At 36.8% G+C, this 21,387-nt stretch overlaps 1 protein-coding gene across 1 annotated transcript in view; it reads left to right on the top strand.

The window, feature by feature from the left end:
• Positions 1–18,488: 18,488 nt before the first annotated feature.
• The window catches only part of SLCO1B3 (solute carrier organic anion transporter family member 1B3), a 77,908-nt gene continuing 75,009 nt past the window's right edge, over positions 18,489–21,387 (top strand). The window contains exon 1 of the mRNA XM_049782895.1: positions 18,489–18,560. The gene's annotated coding sequence lies outside the window, so the exon portion shown is untranslated. The remainder of the gene's footprint in view (positions 18,561–21,387) is intronic.

The following is a 21,387-nucleotide window of genomic DNA, read 5'->3' as shown; positions in this document are numbered from 1 at the left end:
CTGAAACTGCTTGTCTCTAAAATAGCATTACCACCTGCTGGCATATTCTCTTTCCTTAATATTTCAATTTACAGCAGAAAGAATTAAAAGCATAAGATAAACACCATATATAATTATCATATACTTACCATAATTACCATATATTTATCATTTATATCAGTGGCTTACAACTGTCAGTCTGTGAACAGGTGCCAAGCCACACACAAAACCATTGAAAAATCTGTTATATAATGTATCATATGAAAAAGAGGCAAGGCAAAGAGAAACCGCTTTCTCCTGATCCTACAGCTCCCTCTAGTTACTGTTTTCTCCTGCTTTATTTTGAGAGCTAGGTTTCCAAAAGTATTTCTGCCAAAGAAGGATTATTATCCGTAAAGCACTAACTTTGTAGTTAACTAACTATGATAACATATCACGTCCTATTGAGAAAGAATATAAACATTATTATTATCCCTGGGGTACAAATGAAGATGCTGATATAATTTTTAGTTTTTAATTTTTTGTTTGTTTAGAGATAATACCCAGTGGTCTTCGGGATTTACTAGTGCCTCTGTGTTCATGGATCACTCTTGATAGTGCTCAGGGAACTGGTGGAGATATAACTCAGGTCATTTTAAGCAAGGCAAGATCCCTATCCACTTAACTATATCTTATTTTCTATGACATTAAAGTATAAAGAGATCAATTAGTTTCACAAACTCACCAAGAATTCAGAGCCAATCTGGCACTCTATTCCAATCACTGCTATACTGCCGTGTTCTGTGATGCTTAAAACTTAGTGTCCACAGGAACACAGAGCATTCTATAATTTATTTCCAGAAAACCCAAAATGTGGATGATAGTAGCAACACTGTTTTCTTAGCTTCTGAAAATGCACTGTATCTTGGATTCCTTCCTGCTTGTGACTTCTTCCCAGAACTCTGCTCCAGTACCAACATTTATTAATTTCTGTGGGACCTTTTTGTTTTGTTTTGGTTTTGGTTTTTGGGCCACACCCGGCGATGCTCAGGGGTTACTCCTGGCTGTCTGCTCAGAAATAGCTCCTGGCAGGCACGGGGGACCATATGGGACACCGGGATTCGAACCAACCACCTTTGGTCCTGGATCGGCTGCTTGCAAGGCAAACGCCGCTGTGCTATCTCTCTGGGCCCCCTGTGGGACCTTAATTCATATTTGTATCCTTCCTAAGTAAGTTCTATAAAAAAAAGTTTTTTTCTAGCATGACTATTAAAAGTGATGATTCTAATCTAGAATTGCCTGTTTGAAAATCTTTCAACTTAATCATAAATGTGCCAGACTTAATTTGCATGTAAGGAGATTATTCCTACAGTACTACATGACTTGTGATTTTCAAGCAGATGATTTCCCTGTCTCATTACCTAATAGTGTGATACAGGAGATTCTTCAAGACACCCTGACTTTGACATAGGATCTGTGCAAACACCAAGAACTTTAATTACTAAAGTCTGACTGTAACAACCATAATTGAGAATGTTTCCTGGGACCGTGAAGAAAGACTTTGGAGTCAGACAGATTAGTATGCACAGAGCCTGTAATTGGTCTTAAGGCAGGATGCTTCATTGGTAGGGACACCCTAATTTTAGGACATAAATTTTCTCTTTCTGTTTTTCCCAACTTTTGCTGTACCTATACAAAAAACTGCCACCCCTTTTACCTTTTAGATAGAGATATCCTCCTTTTTCTTAGAACCTTAGGAAAAAGATTGCTTTGTTTTACCTCATGTTTCTGCATTTTTCTATAAAGTTTAAAAGGGGGATATGTAGCTAATCACCTTAACCACACACCTGTTTTAACATATAGAGCACACATCCTGCTTTTCCTGCATGTCTTCTCTAAACACAGAAGCATAACTCTGTTGTAATCTCCTCTCACATCCTAACTGCTTGGCTGACAATGAGTCCACATCCTACTTTCTCTTAATAGAAATATTCCTTTCCCACCAAAGATAAGTGGAGCCACTCTCCTAAAGTGGCTTGTGGATACTTCTTTGTGAGTGTGCTACTCGCCTAAGATGAGACCTCACCATCCAGCGACTCTGATCTCACCAGTAACTCTGACCTCACCAATGACTTCTATATCTTGGGATCTGAATCTACCAGCCTTGTCTCATTTACAAGTATTGAAGAAATTATTGGGAAAATACTCACTCTTATTATTATTTGAGGTCAGGGGTGAAGTAAAAGGTTTTAGAATTATACCCTTGGGAAATAGAATGTCCCTAGACAGTAATGTGTGTGAAAGTAGAAAGTAATAAGAGAAAGAGAAAATGCAGTCTTCTCTGAAAAACAGCTGGAGATTTCTCAGAAAAGTAAGAATAGAGTTGCCATATGCTTCAATAATCCCACTTCTTGGTATCTAACTCCAGACACAATAGCATTCGTTCATACATATAAACACCATTATTTATTTAGCACTTAGCACAAAAATTAGGCCATGGAATCAGCTTCAGTGTGGGAAGACATATTAATGGGTACATAATCAATTGCAGTTTATATATATATATAATGGAATATTATGAAGCTTACCTTACCTTATGTTTCCTCAAAGTTCAGTTACAGATATTAACATTTTTCATAATAAGAACTAATAAGTAGTTATCATAATTTTTATTACTTTATTTAAGCAGCATAGTTACAAAATTGTTCATGATTGAATTTTAGTCAAATGATGTATACCACTCTTTACCAGTGTATGTCCCAATCAATAGTGTCCTCAATTTCCCTCCCACTCTCCCCACTGACTGCCTCTGGGCAGATATTTTACTTCCCTCTCTCTCCTTCTCTCTCTTTCTCTCTTCCTTTTTTTTTCTTTTTTCTTTTGACACTGTGCACTATTGCACTATTGTTAATGAAGAGTTACCATGTATATCACTTTATCCCCTTACAGCAACTCATTTTTGACTAGAGTGACCAGTTCCAGCTATCTTAGTTTGTATAGCTCTTAATAGGATAAGGAAACTAGGTTTATGTATATTTGAGAGAGAAAAAGAAGTAGGGAAATAAAAGGAATAATAATGAGGGAAGCTGTGTTTATCTGTTTGAGATATGTTTAAAAAAACATTCCATACACCGTGTAACTTAAACCTGGACTTCTTAAACCCTTGTTACCTCCACAGCTAAACCATCCTGAAATGCAACACCAGAAAACATTGCCAGAAACACCTTGGATTTGTTGCATGGTTGATCTTGAATTAATTTTTGGTCTTTTCAAATTCAGAAACTTTTTACTATTGCCAACATTTTCACAACCCTACACTCAATTATACAATGTCCTATGGGGTCATGCTCCACAGTTTAAGAAGCTAGGACTTAAACAACAAAAATTTTAGTTTTCGAGGTTCTGGATCCCAGTAACTCTTCACAAGCAAGAAGCCAGCAACACAGACTTTATTCTAGATCCCCTTCTCTTGGCTTGCGTACATTTTCCATTTTTTATGTGCTTATAAGACTTTATTTGTGTGCAAATGAATTGATGTGAGATCTAATACAAGTACTCTAGTTTTAGTGAGATTATTATGTTTTTATTTAACCTACTACCTCTAAATATAGTGACAGTGAGGTTTGGGACAATAACATATGAACAAAGACATAATTCAGCACATAGCATTTCACCTTTGTTCCCACTCTTTATTTTTTAGCATGTGAAACATACTTTCCTTCTACCCCAACCATCCCCAAATCCCAAGTCTTTCTAGCATAATGTCAAAAGTTCAAAGGTTCATATAATCTAAATCCGATCTGGAGGGAAAATGAGACATAATTGATTCAGGCTGTGAACTAGAAAAGCAATGTATTTTCAAAATCCAATGTGGCAGGCCAAGGGTAAATCTTCCTTTTCCAAATTAAAAAAAAAAAGAAAGAAAGAAATCCAGGATCCTGTGTATAGTGAGTAGGATATTTGTCATGCTCTTATAGTACCTGGGTTTAATCTCCAGAATTCTATATGGTCCTCACAACCTATCTGAACACAATTGGGTAGGGCCCACAAACAAAACTGTATCTTTTTTTTTTATTTTTAATTATGTGAACAATGATGCAAAGAAAGAGGACAAGGTAAAGTTACAGTGAAAGGACAATCACCCCAAAACAGAGTTCTCAGAAGAAATCCCCCTGCTGACACAGTCAAAGAATATTAAGAAAAATAAAACTGAACCCATGTACAATTACTTTGTCCCTCAAGACCCCAGATTGTAGTACATTATAACATTTCTTAGCGGTACACAAACCAATCTAAAGACAAAACTATATCTTAAAAAAATTTTGAATTAATAAGTAGATAACAAGTTCCATGTGAATCTAAACTCTAACAAGGTGAATGGTGTTTGATTGGAAGGCTACAGAATTCTTCTGTGTTGTTTAATGCTCTGTTCCTGACCCACTGGGACTATATTATTCCTACTTTTGAGGGGTTTGCAGTGTTCAGAATTTCTCTGTGAGGGCAGCCCCACAGTGTGATTCAATAGATCAGGGATTCCTGTCTCACTGAAGGACCCCAGTCTGGAAACCAACAATAAATCAATCCTGGTCCTTAAAATTTTGTTTATTTTGTTTTGGGGACCACACCCAGTGATGCTCAGGGGTTACTCCTGGCTACGCACTCAAAAATAGCTCATGACCTGAGGGACCATATGGGACACTGGGGGATCAAACCGTGGTCCATCCTAGGCTAGCTCCAGCAAGGCAGACACCTTACTGCTCCGCGCCACTGCTCCAGCCTCATGTTCCTTAGATTTTTTTGGTGAGTTTGCATTCCTGATTGCTTTTGAGGCCCTTCTTTCTTTTCCTGGGAAATAAAGTATATGTTTACAGCCAAATCACCCATGGAATCAAAGTAGACAAACTTACTTTTCCCTTCCATTCTTATTTGGTGGGTTCTTGAATCTCAGAAGATAATATTTCCAAAGCTGTAATGCTACTTTCTACCTGACTGCTTCTCAGGTGTTTGCCTAAACCCATGCTTTATTCCCACACTAGCCTCCTTTCTAAAAGATTTTTCAGCCACACCCTGGGCATTCTCTACAAAGCAAGTTTTCTGATATTTAACCCTATGGATAGCCTAAGATTTCTACCAATCTTCAATATATTTTTCTTTTACCTAATAATTTCTTTTCATCTCCCTTCTCTAGCATTTTACTACCATCAATAGGACCTAAACTGCTCAAGGAAATACTCTTTTTGGGCAAACAGTCCTAATGGGATCAAGGTTGCATCTTAAAGAATCCCTCATTTATACTAACTCAATTTATACCTAAAAATGTCCTAAATTATCTTTTTCCCCTAACCAATACAATGGGATTACGCCTTCCACAGGAAGTGAGTTGCAGCACCACCTTCAGTGGAGGGCTGGAGTAGAAGACTGGACATTGTGACTGTGACTGGGATAAACAGGTCCTGGGTATGTCCTGTATTCATATGGCATACTAAATATCAAGCCACACAGTGCTTCATTTCTGTTTGCTCCCAGTGGTGTATAACAGACCAAGATGTGCCAGGGATCCTGACATCCTACCTGCAAAACCTACACTCGGCCCTTTGAGCTCTGCCACTATTCTAAAGTACAGTTTATGGGGAAGAAGAATATCTGAAAAAGCACAGGAAAGAAGCTGTACCAGTGACAAATGATACACACTCAATGGGTAGAATATGCTGAAACCAGACCTTTCTGATTATCCCTGTTCACTTCAGCTACTTCCTTCAGTTCAAAAACCTAAGCAATACAGATTTCTTCTTCCCCAAGAGTGAGGGTTCGTGTGTCACCCTCCAGCTCCTACCTCTTGCCCTGAAATGCAAGCCTTGGCATGCCCTAAAGGTCAGAAATCCACATGGCTTGCAAAGCACAACCGGGGCATAGCAGGACCAAGGAACAGCCCAAATCAAACCAAGTCAACTCAAGCATTTCTACTCCAGTACAAGCACTGTTACCAACTTAAAAGTTCACAAGTCCTGGGTTCTACGAAAGCAGTTCAAGTGCCATTGCCTGCAAACCAGTTACTGCATGGGAGCCACCATTAGAGGGCTGCCTAGTTTAATAGAGTCTGGCTTCACCTAGACTGCCAGCAACAGCCTTAGCAACACATAGCATAGTTGTTTACAGTGCACCATATTCACAGCACCTCAAGTCCACATAGAATACCCCACACCCCACATAGCATCATTCCATACAGTGCCCTACACGGCAACCCATGCCTCAGCCACCAGCAGGACCCCAGACTGCTAACTCCACACACTTTCTCCCTGAGTCCAGCACAGCTTGGGTCAAAAGAATGCAGCTCTCTGTGAATATGTGGAACCACCAGTAGGCAGAGTGTCTGTCTCCCTGAGAAAAGAGCTTCTCTAGAGAGAACCCTGGTGCAGAAGCCAGGGTAATAACATGGGTGACCAATTTTGCAAGGCCATGATAGAGCGGAGTCTCATGGTGAAACAGGAAGAAACACACTAATTTTCTTGACAAACAATATTTTAAGAAACTAAACTAGTTCAGGGTAGTAAGATCATGGGGCATGTGTGCAGGCCCTCCTAGAAGAGAAGAAAGTAGAAAAACAGTTTGAATGTCTTATGGATCACAACAAGCAGGAAGGCACCTAGACTTGGAGCCTACACAATAATAGACCACACTATAAGCAAGTGTGAAGTGGAAATTAGCCTAGGATTTAGGTTTCCCTAGAATCCCTGATACAATACAGCAGAACTCACACTACAAGCCTTTTTGTATAAATAAGATGCAGGGACCCTAATTTGATGTTTTATGACTGTAGGAAGTTCAGTAAGGGCAGAAGAGATATTGGCAGTGCAGTTACCACCTGGTTTACCCATGACTGCTACCTGTGCTAGTCCAGAGGTAATGACTTAAAAATCTAATTATTCTACCATCATGTTTCTTGCAATAAAAGCCCAAGTACCTACAGGGCTCTGAGAGACCTTAGGAGAGAACCTGCTTTTCTCATTTATCTGGTGGTCTCATCATTTCTTAATCTATGATTCCTTCTCCAAAAGCCAGAATGTAAACTAAATCTGAATATGAGCATCACATTGTTTTCTCTACACCCAAATGTTCCTCTCATGGGTCACTTTAAACTTTCATTGAGGGGTTGGAAGGATATTACAGCTGATAGGCTCCTGCTTTGCTTTGCAAGAGGCTGACCAGGTTCTATTCCCTGTACCCTAGATGGTGCCTCTAGCCCTGAGCATAGAGCAAGAAGTAAACCTGAACTCTGCCAGGTGTGATCACCCAACCAACAAATAAATATTTTTAAACAAATAAAAGAACATTTCATTAAAGGTCCATCTAAGTTATTAAAGGCTCATGCAAGTGATAAGTTAACTTAGTCTTTTGGTGATAGATATGAAGTAGATCATTCTTTAGCCTCTCCCAATAATCATTCTCCACTTCCATTTAACTTTGAGACATTACATGAACTTTTACAAAAGTTTCTCATCCTAAGAAGAGATACTATTCAAACTGCAGTTGAATCATTCACTACTTAATTCAGCATATATGTAATGAGTATCCAGAATTGGATTAACCTTTGATGTAAACATTATCCCAGCTCTCAAAGTAGCCACATTGACCATATTCTGATGTCTTTCCCTTACTCTCCCCCCTACTGCTGTAGACTTGTCTTTTCTAGCATAGTTTTTGGCTTCCAGGCTGTAAGCCAAGTAACATTCTTTCTGGGAGAATGGGCTGAGAATTCACTGACCAACTAAGGGGATTAATTTTAGCCTCAAAATGTGGTAAGTTACCAAAATAAGTCCAATCAAGTTGGCACTTTCAACTTTCTGTCCAGTGGAAGTGAGTCTCAAAGAATGACATAAATACATACTGAAGCAAAGAAACATATAAAGACTACCCAACCTTTAGGGAAGCCATGGGTGAGCTCACAAGCTCACAAATACAATAAATAAATAATGTATTCATTCAATACAATATTATTCCCCAGCTCCCAATTCATGAAACAGATACATCAAGTTTCAATTGGTACAGGAAGAGCAGAGGCTGACATAGCCAGATCTTTAAAGTATTGAGTAAAGTTTGGGGCTGGTGAGGTGGCGCTAGAGGTAAGGTGTCTGCCTTGCAAGCGCTAGACAAGGAAGGACTGCGATTTGATCCCCTGGTGTCCCATATGGTCCCCCCAAGCCAGGGGCAATTTCTGAGCCCTAAGACAGGAGTAACCCCTGAGCATCAAACGGGTGTGGCCAAAAAACAAAAAAAAAAAAAGTATTGAGTAAAGTTCTAACAATTTTTACTCTATTCTATTTTTTTCTGTTGCCTTTTACATCTAAAAGACCCTAACCTGTTTTTATTCCTCTTGGGCACATTTTTGCTTTCCAAGATCATATCTCCTAGGGGACTATCCCAGCCTTGGGATATTTTTTTAATGGAGAATGATTTTCCCCTATCAGAAACTTGCTCAGATTTTACTCTTTAATTGCTACTTTTTCACTTTACCAAAATTGCATTCCATGGAAAAAATATTGTAAGATCTGAGGCATGGGTTAAATTCATGAAAGTTTCTAATCTCCTCTGAATAGGGATTAGTGAGTGCCATAAATACTGTACACAAAAGAGCTGGTTCCTGAAGAATGGAAGTGACATTTGCTGCAGAGTACTAAATAACAACTCAGATATATTAACTGTAGTATTCATGGAAAAAATGTTCTTTTGTTAGCTAGAAGTTCACAATCATCATCAGAACTATACAGGTAATTTTTACTTGGTGTTTGTAATTCATTCTAATTTTCAGGCTTACTGTCAATTCCTGTTCACTAAACATTTCTAAATTCTAACTGTTCTCTCTAGTTCTAACTTTTGAGTAATTAATTGGTTGAGTAGTTTTATGTTATAAAAATTGTTAGGCAGCTGTAGATATGCAAGGAATCCAAGTAAACAAATCCAGAATATCTTCAGCACACTCAGAAAGCCTAAAGAAAGTGGACATGGTGATCCAGAAAGGTAAGGTCATGATTGAGATTTCTGAGAACACTTGCTTAAATGTTGGAGAACTCTGTTGCTCAAAAGACATTTTTTGGGGAAAGCAACTTCTCTTTACCAATCCATGCAGAAAGAGACAACTTGAAAATTTTCTGAAAAAGTTGGATTTTTTAGGGTGGAGAGCCTATAGTTTGTGGTGTATAGTTCACAAGAGGTATATCAGGAAATAGGCCTAAGTAGAAATTTTATTTTACAGAAAACAAAATAATATATCTGTGTTTTTCAAGAATATCCTGAGTTTGTACTAAAATAAGTAGTGTTAATAAAAAGTATATATATAGCATCTAAAAAATAATAGAGGGTTCTGTCATTATCAGGAATATGTTTTATATTAAATAGAAGCAAAATGAAGCATTGGTGAGATTCCATTTTACAACAATTATTTATTGTTAAAAATTCTATATTTTGTATGTTTGAATTGAGAAGTGTTATGCATCAGAAAGACTAATAGTAATGGCCTAAACAGTAATTTGAAGAGAAAAAAAATTTCAAAACTTTAAAGTGAGAACACGTTTTGAGTCACTAATTTTGTTTCTAGGGCAGTATACTGTAAAAAAAAATCTTGGGGGAGGGGCTGAAGATATTGTGGTGCTTGCCTTGTATACAGCTGACCATGATTTAGTTCCCAGAATTACATTTGGTCCTGTGAGCTCCTGCACAGTTGTGGTGCTCCTATTCAGTGGAGGGAGGAGGCATGTCATGAGACTGTGTGCTGAAAATGTCAATCTTGAAACTCAGAACCTGCAGGATAAAGGTGCTAAGGCTCTATAGATGCTTTGTCTACAGTATGCCCAAACTGGAAATCATTGTGATCTATGCACTAATAGAAAACTAATCACTATAGAAAAAAATTATTCATATATACAACACAATAGTATTTTCTTTTCTTTTCTTTTTTATTTTTTTGGTTTTTGGTTTTTGGTTTTTAGTTTTTGGGCTACACCCCTTGACGCTTATGGGTTACTCCTGGCTATGCACTCAGAAATCGCGCCCAGCTTGGGGGACCATATGGAACACTGGGAGATCGAACCTCAGTCTGTCCTAGGCTAGTGCAGGCAAGGCAGATAGATGCCTTACCACTTGCGCCACTGCTCTGACCCCCACAATAGTATTTTCTCAATTTAAAATACATACGTTGAATGTCAAAAATCAGACAAAAATCAGCACAAAGTATTTCATTGTTTACTATAAAATTCTAAAAAAGCAAGCAATTATGTAGTGATAAATATTGATGATTGGAACTAAGAAGCAGAAGGATAGAAGAAACAGAAAATTGGATGCAATTATGATGTTCATTTTCTTAGTCCTAAAGGTAAATATTTATGTGAAAACTCATTAAATTGCATTTGATGGACTAGAGAAATAGTACAGGGTATAAGGAACTTAACTTGAATGTAGCTGAACCCAGTTTCATCTCTACATGCATGGTACCCTAAGCATCATGAGGAGTGAGCCCTAAGGACAGGTAGATATAGTCCACTCCCCCCAATAAATAAATAACAGTTCAGTACATGAAGCCTAATTATTCATCAATTATTCATAAATAATATAAATACAATATAAATAATATAAATAAAACACCCTGTAGTTACTGATATATAATTGATTGAATTTGAATATTAGAAATGAGTAATTTCTAATATCTCTGAGAAATACATTTTTTAGATTGAAGACCAGAACAGAAAAAGAACTAAAATGAAAGAATAGTTCTAGATTTGTGTGTACCTGACACCTTCAGAATCTGTACATTAGGCAATGATGACTTGTCAACACAGATGACTCATTCATGCTGAGTAGCCATTGTGTACTTGGTGTACCAAACACTGCAAACTAAATTTTTTCCAAAATAAGCAATATCCCCATAGGGTGCTGAACAATTCAAGGAAATGAATGTAATTGAAGTGCATTTTGTTGCTTGCTTGAAGAAGATAGATAAGAAAAGTATATAATAAGCAAATAAATTTGGAAACTTCTGCAGTAAACTCTTTATTTTTGCTATTTATATATTTATTGTACTATTGAAGCAACTTTGGTATATCCCATTTGTAGGGGTGCATCATGCTTTTCTTTTTTTTAATATCTTTATTTAAACACCCTGATTACAAACATAATTGCGATTGGGTTTCAGTCATGTAAAGAACACCCCCCTTCACCAGTGAGTGCAACATTCCCATCCCCAATGTCCCAAATCTCCCTCCTCCCTAACCCACCCCCGCCTGTACTCTAGACAGGCTTTCTAATTCCCTCATTCATTCACTTTGTTATGATAGTTCTCAATATAGTTATTTCTCTAACTGCACTCATCACTCTTTGTGGTGAGCTTCATGTAGTGAGCTGGAACTTCCAGTCTTCCTTTCTTGCACTAAACTCTTAATGCAACAAAATTGAGAAAATTGCTATATAATTTACTGGTCTTTTCTCAGTTAGGAAGAGCACTATATTAACAAACTATGAAATCTCTTTGTTTTATGAAATAAAATATTGGATAAAACATGGTAATAACATAGATAATTTAACACTTTATACTTTTTAATAGACATTGAAACCTCTGAGAGGCAGCAAAAATTGATCAGAGAGATGAAGTGGAAAATGGACATCCAGAAGCAAAGTGTTCTAGATAGAGAGAAGCTAAATGCAAAGGATTGAAAATTGGAACATGATTGAGATGTTTATGGAAACTTAAAGGAGCTTATTATTTCTGGAAAATAATGACTAAAAAATTAGAGAAAGGAAAGATAAGGGGGACAACTGACAAACAAATTTGATCTCAACAGAGTCTAGAAAGGGGTTAAGTTATTATTTTATATATAAAAAAATAAAAAAATAAAAAAAAATTTTGAGGTGTCACATGCTCCAGGAACTGTGCAACTGGAATGATTTGGTGACTTCTTGGCTTGAGAAGGCTGTTATAAGCTGGGCTATTTCTAAGCAAATGGGTGTGCAATGTAGGTGTGTGAGGCTGACTCCCTCGAACACCACCACCCTAATTATTTTCAAGGTGACCATACTTGATCACCTCTGCACTAGAACCAGAGAAATAACTCAACAAGCTGAGAGTATGTGTCAATATAAATTCAATCCCTGACTATACACTGCCCAGAACCACTTCTAGGAATGAATCCTGACTATAGAGTCAAGAGTGGACCCTAAGTGTCAATGAATATGGTCCCAGGGGAAAAAAAGAAAAATTCTTTAAAAGCCTTATTTATAATAATTAATTTTCATTTCTTCATGCAATTTTTCCCTTGAGTACACTCCAACATATCTTTTTAATTTCTAACTCGGTTTTCAAATTCCCCTTTGCACTAGAGAAATAACTCAATAGAATGGAGGACATGCTTTGCATGCAGGAGGCTTGTGTTCAATCCCTAGCACTTCATGGTCTTGAATACCACTAGGAGTGACCCCAATTACCAAAGTAGTAATAGCTCCTAAGAACTTTCAGTGGTGGTCCCAGAAATACTTCTCTAATAAATTACCTAAATGATACATGTTATAAAATCTTTATCTTATTTTTTATTATTTGCATTGTGTTATTATTACTCATGTTTTGCTTATTTGCACATTTTTCTTGTCGTAGTAATCATAAGAAGAGATTCTGAACTAAATGTTTTTCCATTTGCCTTGGTTATTTATTTTCTTCATGTTGATGTCTTCCATACTCATAATTTTGAATCTCATATCAAAACCTATAAATTTTTTCTCTTCTAGTTGGCTTCCTTACCTCAACAGAAGTCTATTCTAGTACACCCATCTGAAGATTTGGTATATTAAAAACAGTTGAAAGAAAAACTGCAAGACATAAAAAACTCATTGATAAGAACTAATGATAAATATTTTTTTATTTTATTTATTTATTTTTTTTTTGGTTTTTCGGGCCACACCCGTTTGACGCTCAGGGGTTACTCCTGGCTAAGCACTCAGAAATTGCCCCTGGCTTGGGGGGACCATATGGGACACCGGAGGATCAAACTGTGGTCCTTCCTTGGCTAGCGCTTGCAAGGCAGACACTTTACCTTTAGTGCCACCTCGCTGGCCCCTGATAAATATTTCTAAAACACAGATATCACAATAAAACTTAAATATTGGCTCTCTATTCTACCACATGCAATGTGAGGAATTTAATTTACATTAGTGAACCTGTATGCCAAGTCTTGTCCTTTATAAATGAGAAATAGATACTCAGAGTTCCAAACCCTAAGTTATAATTGTTAGTGGCTGGTACAACATTGGCATCAAAGTTTATAATTTTTTCAGACTTTAAAGACCCTGAGCTGTCTTTAGGAGGGTGATCAATATCTCTGAAATAAATAACAAAAATTCCAGTGCTTTTGCTACACTGTTGTCCTATATATGTTGGTATGTTATTGACCTCAAAATACTGTTGTAAAGTCTTCCCTCTAAGAGTACTTTTATGCCTTCTTCCACAAGTGCCACAAGCCTGGTCATTATGAGCAGTCATGCAGAAAAAACAAAGAGGCATATTTTTGTCTTCTCTAAATAACAGTAATTTACCATATCTCAATTAATTTCTAATATTTTGCTTTTAATCTTCCTACGTATTCATATTAAAACAGCGGTGTGCCTTGGTTCTGATGAGATGTTAAAAATCATTAGTTTAGAAATATCTGAACCCTTTTCCCTGCTCTGAAAAAAAAAAAGGGAACACCATAAAAAATAAAAATAATTCTCTAGCTTGGCTGTAATCTCAAAATATAGTGTTAGATTAAAAATTAAGGGCCCGGATAGATAGCACAGCAGTGTTTGCCTTGCAAGCAGCCAATCCAGGACCTAAGGTGGTTGGTTCGAATCCCGGTGTCCCATATGGTCCCCGTGCCTGCCAGGAGCTATTTCTGAGCAGACAGCAGGAGTAACCCCTGAGCACCGGCGGGTGTGGCCTCCCCCCCCCAAAAAAAAATTAACTTTAGTGTGCTGTTAATTTTGTTCTGTTTTGTTTTTATTTGGTTTTGTTTTTGGTTTTAGCCATACCCAGCAATGCTTTGGTGTTACATCTGGCTCTGCACTCAGAAATCATTCCTGGCTATCTCAAGGGACCATTTGGGATGCCTGGAATCAAACCCGGGTTTATCTCAGGTCGGCTGCATTTAAGGCAAATGCCCTGCAGCCCTGTCAATTTTTTAAATAATTTATTTATTTAAACACCGTGATTACAAACATAATTGTAGTTGGGTTTCAGTCATAACAAGAACATCCCCCTTCATAAATTATCCTTGGCAGACTGAATCAGAATCTCCTGAATATGAAAAATCGGCCATACTTTGTGGAATCTGCTTCAGAAAAGTGGATTTGGAATCCCAAACCCTAATCTTATCAACCTTGGACCTACATTTCTCAGTTTCTCTTTTCTGGGAAATGGAGAACTTTTGAACCTTTCTCCTCACCTATACATAAATCTTTCCACACTCTCAAGAATAAAACAGCCTACAGTGAATCTTAATTAAATGAGACATAGGGGCCGGGCGGTGGCGCTAAAGGTAAGGTAAAGGTAAGCCTTACCTGCGCTAGCCTAGGACGGACCGCGGCTCGATCCCCCGGCGTCCCATATGGTCCCCCAAGCCAGGAGCGACTTCTGAGCGCATAGCCAGGAGTAACCCCTGAGCGTCACCGGGTGTGGCCCAAAAACCAAAAAAAAAAAAAAAAAATTAAATGAGACAGAATTGATAAGTAGATACTAAAACATATTGCTGCGATTACAAAAACAAACACTTTGTAAAAATGTATACATATATGTATATATGTACATATATGCATGTATATCTCTATTCACTTGCATATAAATATATTATTTTATACTTATATCAGATTCTCTACTGAATGTCATGTAATGATAATATAATAATATAATAAATATAAAATGATTGTTTTCTTTTTTATTAATTTTTTATTTTTAATTATGAGAAGAAAAATGCAAAGAAAGAGGACAAGATAAAGTTACAGTGGAAGGACAATCACCCATAAACAGAATTCCCAGTAGTCCCATTGCTGATATCTTAACTTTGAACTTTCAGCCAAAGAATATTAAGAAAAATAAAACAGAACCCATATACAATTACTTTGTCCCTCAAGTCCCCAGATTGTAATACATAGTATTTCTTAGCAGCACACAAAGAATCTAAAGCCATAAAACTTATGTCACTCCTTAAACATTGAAGGCAAAGTACCTTTTTACATTTCCATGCACATGCATATTAGTTTAAGTTAACCTCAAAAGTTTAAGTGGGTTGCTTTTCTTAAGGATTAGAGTCAAAGGAGCACAGTAAAACTGTTTTAGAGTGGCAATTATTGTTTGCATAGGCCCACCAAAATATGAGGGACATGGAAAGGAAAAGCATAAGCCTAAATACAAGGAGACCCTACCCCTGAAGTTTCCTGGCATAAGACCAACTCTAGGCTCCAGGCAAACTAGTTTGTTCAATCCAGGTCATTGTCTGTAGTGCCAATACACATTTATTTTTCACACAGTCTTTGTTATTGGTATCATGTTTCTGTATTAAAGATCCTGGAATCTGCATATCCTACATTGCAGTCAGGATGGTGCAGAGCATCCTCTCATTTCACCTCACAATTAAAGGGCAATGCAGAGAACCCTGTCTTGTAAGCAGGTCGTTCTTGTTGTCAAGTCTTCTTAGTGTTAAGGGAAGTCTCTTTTGAGCAAGTGGGTGTCAGAGCTGTGGTAGGGTCTTCCCTGGTAGAGGATTTCTTCCAGGTGTTGTTATAAAAAACCTTGGATGTTTCGCAGATAGCTTCCCTGGTTCAGGGGTGAAAGGAGGATGCCCATTCTTCTGAGGCCTGTGCCAGCTCATTATATCAATATTCAGGGTGTAAGGTCCCATTGCACTACAAGATTTGTGTGTTCCAATCTCTATTAGATAAGAACTTATTTTTATGTATAGTATTTTCCCATTTTAATGTGCCTATGCAAACAAGGAACAATGCCACTTGGCATTATCGGCGCATATGGGGTTCATAAGAACAAGTCCAACAATCCCCATGACATGGTTCAATCATAAGCATTAAACTGAGGGACTCTTCCACCAAAATTCCTTATTGAAGAGCTCACAAAGAGAAGATAAGATAAAAAGTGGTTAGAATCTTTTATGGTAAAAGATTATTTAGAAAGAGTTATAGCTCTTAAAGAAAATACACATAAAATATTCAAAAGACATATGTGTCCATTTTATGTCTTTTGAAATTGTTGGGGGTTGTTAAATCCAATGCACGACTTTGGTCTGTGATTAGGACTGTGTAGTACTGAAGTTAAAAAGGGTAAATGTGGGGTACTAATGGTTGGGGGTGAGAGAGTTAAGGAGTAATAATGAGCTTTGTAGGGGTGTGCGAAAGGCAGAATCTGTTGGGGCAGGAGGTCGGTCTTGGTGCCTAACAAATTAAAGAACTGAGGGTAAAGGGGGTTAATTGAGGGGAAGATAATGAATCCGGATTGGTAGATGAGGTGTGGGGGAGGTGAAATATATCAGAGGGGCTATATACATTGTATAGATGAATTGCTTATGGATTAGGCTTGGCAGTCAGAGAGGACCACTCTATAGGAAGTCACCTCTACATATAAACTGATTTTAGAGACCTAATTGAATATTATCCTCCAAATCTAGGGAATTCCATTTTTTTTCCCTAGAAACAGTTGAGAATTAAGAATATTTTTGGGTGTTGTTAAAAAGTATGTATGCGCCCGTGCACTTTTGAAAATGAATACTAGTAAGAAAAAAACTCCTGAATGGAGTCCAGTGTGCATAGGGGAGGGATTTCTCTCCCCACCCTCCCCCCAGAGCCCAATTTAACAGGCATGGCCATGAAGACCAGTCTGGCGTGGGGGGGATCTCAGTCCCCTGGACTAAGTGGTCAGCCCAGGGGGCCTATGGCTAACTGTCCTGCCCAGAGCCCCCAACATACCAGTCGAAGATACCCAGAAGTCCTGGCATGTTGAGTCTTCTGAGCCCAGCCCCTGCCTCTCTAAAATGATTGTTTTCTGTGTGTATAAAATGAAGGTCTGAATTGAATCTATATTACATCTCCAGACACTTGACCCATGTCTGAAGCATTCAGTATATTAGGGAATCCAAATTTTTTGAGCTAATGAATGAATGTAATGCCTGAAAATTTACCCCTTCTCAAGAATTTCTGGTGGGATTGGCTCTCCTATAGATGAACAAGAAAAAGAAAATGTGAGTTAATTTCTTCAGATTTTAATGTAAAGCATTTATTGTGCTAAGTAATATTAACTTTTATTATTAAAACAAACTGATCTAGTATCTATTCAAATCATTTTAGAATTCTCCCCAAGTATCATGTTTAAGATTGTCCTTTATCTTTTAAATCCCAGATTAACCTGTATACAATTGTAAAACTTGCAGAGCAAGTGTATAAGGTGTTTACTTGTTTACTTGTTTGCATGTGGTTGATCCAGATTGATCCCTGGCACTGCATATCAGGAGTGACCTCTGAGCACAGAGCCAGGAGTAATCCCTAAGCATCACTGAGTATGACCCCAAAACAAAGTAACAAAATTAAAAAAAAATTACTTAAAATCATCTTAAATATTTTTGTACGGAGGGAGAATTTCCATGCCTGACTAATAAGTTTTATTTGTATTTCTTCTTTGTTTTTTGAATTGTATCTCAAAACAAATGCTCTAGGATATTCTAGAACTGCTCCAAATTGGGATGGGATGGGTGGGAAACAGTCCATGCAGTTCTCAGGGGACTGGGAACTAAATGATACTGGGGAACAAGCCCAGAGTTTCTGCATACTAATCATAACCTCTAGTACTTTGCACCATTTCCTTGGTCCTCTATTTGTCTTTTGTCACAGTGCAATATTTTTATTGACCACAGTATGCATAGAAAACAAATTTCTTTACTTCATTGTAGTTATGCAACATGTTCATTTTGAAGAGGGACCATTCTAAACTTTTCTTTTTTTAGTTTTTAATTTAATTTATTTTATTTAAAGAGCATGTATCACATAGTTGATATTGTTGATCATGATACATTTGTTTCCAAGGAAGTAAAAGCCAAATCATTTTGAAAAAAGAAAAGAAAGAAAAGAAAACAAAGAATAAAATAAAGTTCAACAACAAGAAAAAAAATTTTGTGAAAATTATTGTATCTCACCATGAAGTCAGTCAGTAAGTCATTGTCAGAATGTTTAGTAAGCTCTTGCTAGTTGACCATTCTGTTACTTCTATATTCATATTTTTAAAGACAAAAGTCTTGCAGAAAAGGAAACCTCACACACACATACATACACACCTATGCAACCATCTTTGTGAGTAAATAAATGCTCAGGGAGGGAGGAAGCTTAAACTTTAAGCTAAATGTAAAAGAATAGAGTCAAGAACAAAATATTAGATAAGCTAGTTAATTTTCTTCCATTTTTCTAGGACAATGACCTATAGATGGTTAATCATCATTGAACTGATCAAAATAAAAACAGCGAATGTTTAAAGAGACGCTTTTACAACAGATAACGAAATGGACTTGTTCCTGTTGCAGTTGGAGGTCTAAGTCCAGGTAAGAGCCTTTGATGTTTTCAGTATTTCTTCTGCTTGCTCCAGTTTTAAGGGGAAAAATATATTTGGATGGACATGAGGATTATTCTATATTTTATGCTCTGTTTTTTCTAAAAACTTAGGTTAAGAGCTCTTAAAATCTATTAAATGGTCCCTTCTGGGGCTAGATAAGCCTCAGACAATATACTCTTAAAGATAGAGAGACAGAATGACTAGTTAGGTTCTTGCCTTGCACTCTCCTGGCCCAGGTTCAATACTCAACATCACATTTAATTCCCCAAACATGGCTAGGAATAACTTCTAAATGAAAATCCAGAAGTAAACTCTGGGGCCGGAGAGAGAGCATGGAGGTATGGCATTTGACTGGCATGCAGAAGGACGGTGGTTTGAATCCCAGCATCCCATATGGTCCCCCAAGCCTGCCTGTGATTTTTGAACATAGACCAGGAGTAACCCCTGAGTACTGCTGGGTGTGACCCAAAAAACAAAAACAAAATAAAACAAAACAAAAACAGAAATAATCTCTGACTCTAGTCAGGTGTGACCAAAAAAAAAAACCCAAAAAATATAAAATAATAAATAAAAAGATAAAAATGCAGAAAATCAAACCTTTTGAACGTTTAAAGTTTTCTTTCTAGATAAATAAATTTATATAGATAGTAACAATTCTGACTTTCTCAAGAGCTGATGTAAAGCAACTACTTTCATCTGCTTGATATAACTGCTATTAAGTATTCTATTTCTGTCATCATACCCAAATGATGTGGAAGTAAAGAGTTAGCTGGCAAGCATCACAAAATGGAATGTGTTTCAAAGTCACTTACCCAGCGCTTCATTTTTACCTTTACTTTGGCAGAGGTTAAAAAAAGGGGAGAGATTTTTGTATTTGTTTTTGCTTATTTGTTTTATAATGAGAAATGTATGACAGGAGTTACTTACTTAGAGATTACCCCTAGCAGGCTTTCGGGGCCATTTTTGGGGACCAAACTCTGGGTTGGGAATGTGCAAGCAAGCCCCCTACTTGCTGTACTATCTCTCTGTAAATTATATATATATATATATATATATGTAAAATTATATAGGTAAAATATATATATATATAATTTTACCTCTAAATAGATTATAATAAAGTGATTTTCTTGGCCCAGCTGCTGCCACCAACTTAGTACCCAAGTATCATTCCTTTTCTTCAAGTTAGAACAATGAGTGTCCTAGTAAATGAGTTATGTCAAGATAAGAATGGAGAATGGGACTATCCAGCCCACTGGAAATCCTAAACTTCCAGTAAATGCAACTCCTTCATTTTCTACCATAGTTCCATGGGTCTCAAGGCTGTGTCATTTTTTTGTGGTTACTCAAACAGAGGCTAATAATGTTCTGTCTACCATGCCCTCAACACACACAAAATCAAACTGGGAAGAAAGCTGCCATGGAATATCTGAATGTCTGGGGTTCTGTCTTCTATATGTAGTAAATCCAACAAATGCATTCATATACACATTATTTGGAGTACAGAGGAAAGGTAGATATAGAGAAAAATAGGGTAAATCTCTTCTAGTGAGAACTAAGAGATTTGGTGTGATAGGAAGTGGACTGCTTAGGTAAATTACTTTAATAGTTTCTCTTATCATTGAGCTTGGCTTAGAATTAAGAGTGTGAAAAAGTGTCATTCCCAACTTTAAAATATTTTCCTCTGGATCAAGAGGGATCAGTATGGAATAGTATTATCTCCCCAGGGTAGTAGAGATAGAAGGCAAAGTAAGAATTGTTACATGATTTATTATCTAGTAGGGCTGCTAGGTGGGAAAGTTCATTTTAAATGGAATCAATGGAAAGAATATAGAAAAGGAGTAAATTGTGGCAAATGTTAACAAAAAAGTATGGAAGAACATTATAGAAAGAGATGAAATTTAAGGGCAGGGTTTTCTCTGAACAAAGATTTCTAACAGCTGATAGAAATAAGATTAAAATCCAAGGACTAGGTTTAGTGTGTGTTTATATAATATATATATATACATACATACATACATATACTTATATATGTGTGTGTATATATACACATATATAATTTATTTTGTATGCTACATTTGAAAGACTCTAAGAATATGTATTAATTATTATCTAGGCTAGAAATCTAGAAAATAATTTAGTCAAAATTTAACCAGTCCTCATAAATAAGGTTAGGAATGTAATTTTCTGGGGCCAGAGTAATAGAACAGTGGATAGGACACTTACCTTGCATGCAGCTGGTCTATGTTTGATCCTTTGCAGCCAGTGTAGTCTTTGAACTCTGCTAGTTGTGACCTCTGAGTGTAGAGAGTCAGCAGTAATCCCTGAGTATCCCAAATGCCCCTCGCCCCTTATCCCCTAAAACAATATTTTGTTCAGTAGTTAGGAATAATCAAAATCGAGTGACCATTCATCCTGAAGTTCATTCATAGAAAATTAAATGTTAAGTGAATTCCCAACTGTTTTATTTCTGTAGAAAGGTATAGAAGGAGCTCATTTATATGGAGAAATGACATAGTATTACTAAGGAACTTTTTAAGAGTTTGGCACCCCCTAACTACTGGTTTCCTTTTTAATCCAATAAGTAATTGAATGGTATAGACAGTAATTGAATTGGTTTATGGATTTATCCAAAAAGAACAATTGCATTTTACTGAGGTGTACAAAATGAGACCCTGCATTTGTGCATATTTATATGTACATTCATAAAGCCACAAGAGATATTTTTCCAAAGTTATAATACTTGATATGTACACTTGAGGTATTATACATTATTTATGATGTAGGGAATTAATCTTCGTTGAATAATAAATAAAAAT

This window comes from Suncus etruscus, chromosome 11 (genome assembly GCF_024139225.1).
Source record: "Suncus etruscus isolate mSunEtr1 chromosome 11, mSunEtr1.pri.cur, whole genome shotgun sequence".
In the NCBI taxonomy this organism is placed as follows: Eukaryota; Metazoa; Chordata; class Mammalia; order Eulipotyphla; family Soricidae; genus Suncus; species Suncus etruscus.
Note: the sequence above shows the minus strand (reverse complement) of the source record. Positions and strands in the feature narration are given on the sequence as shown.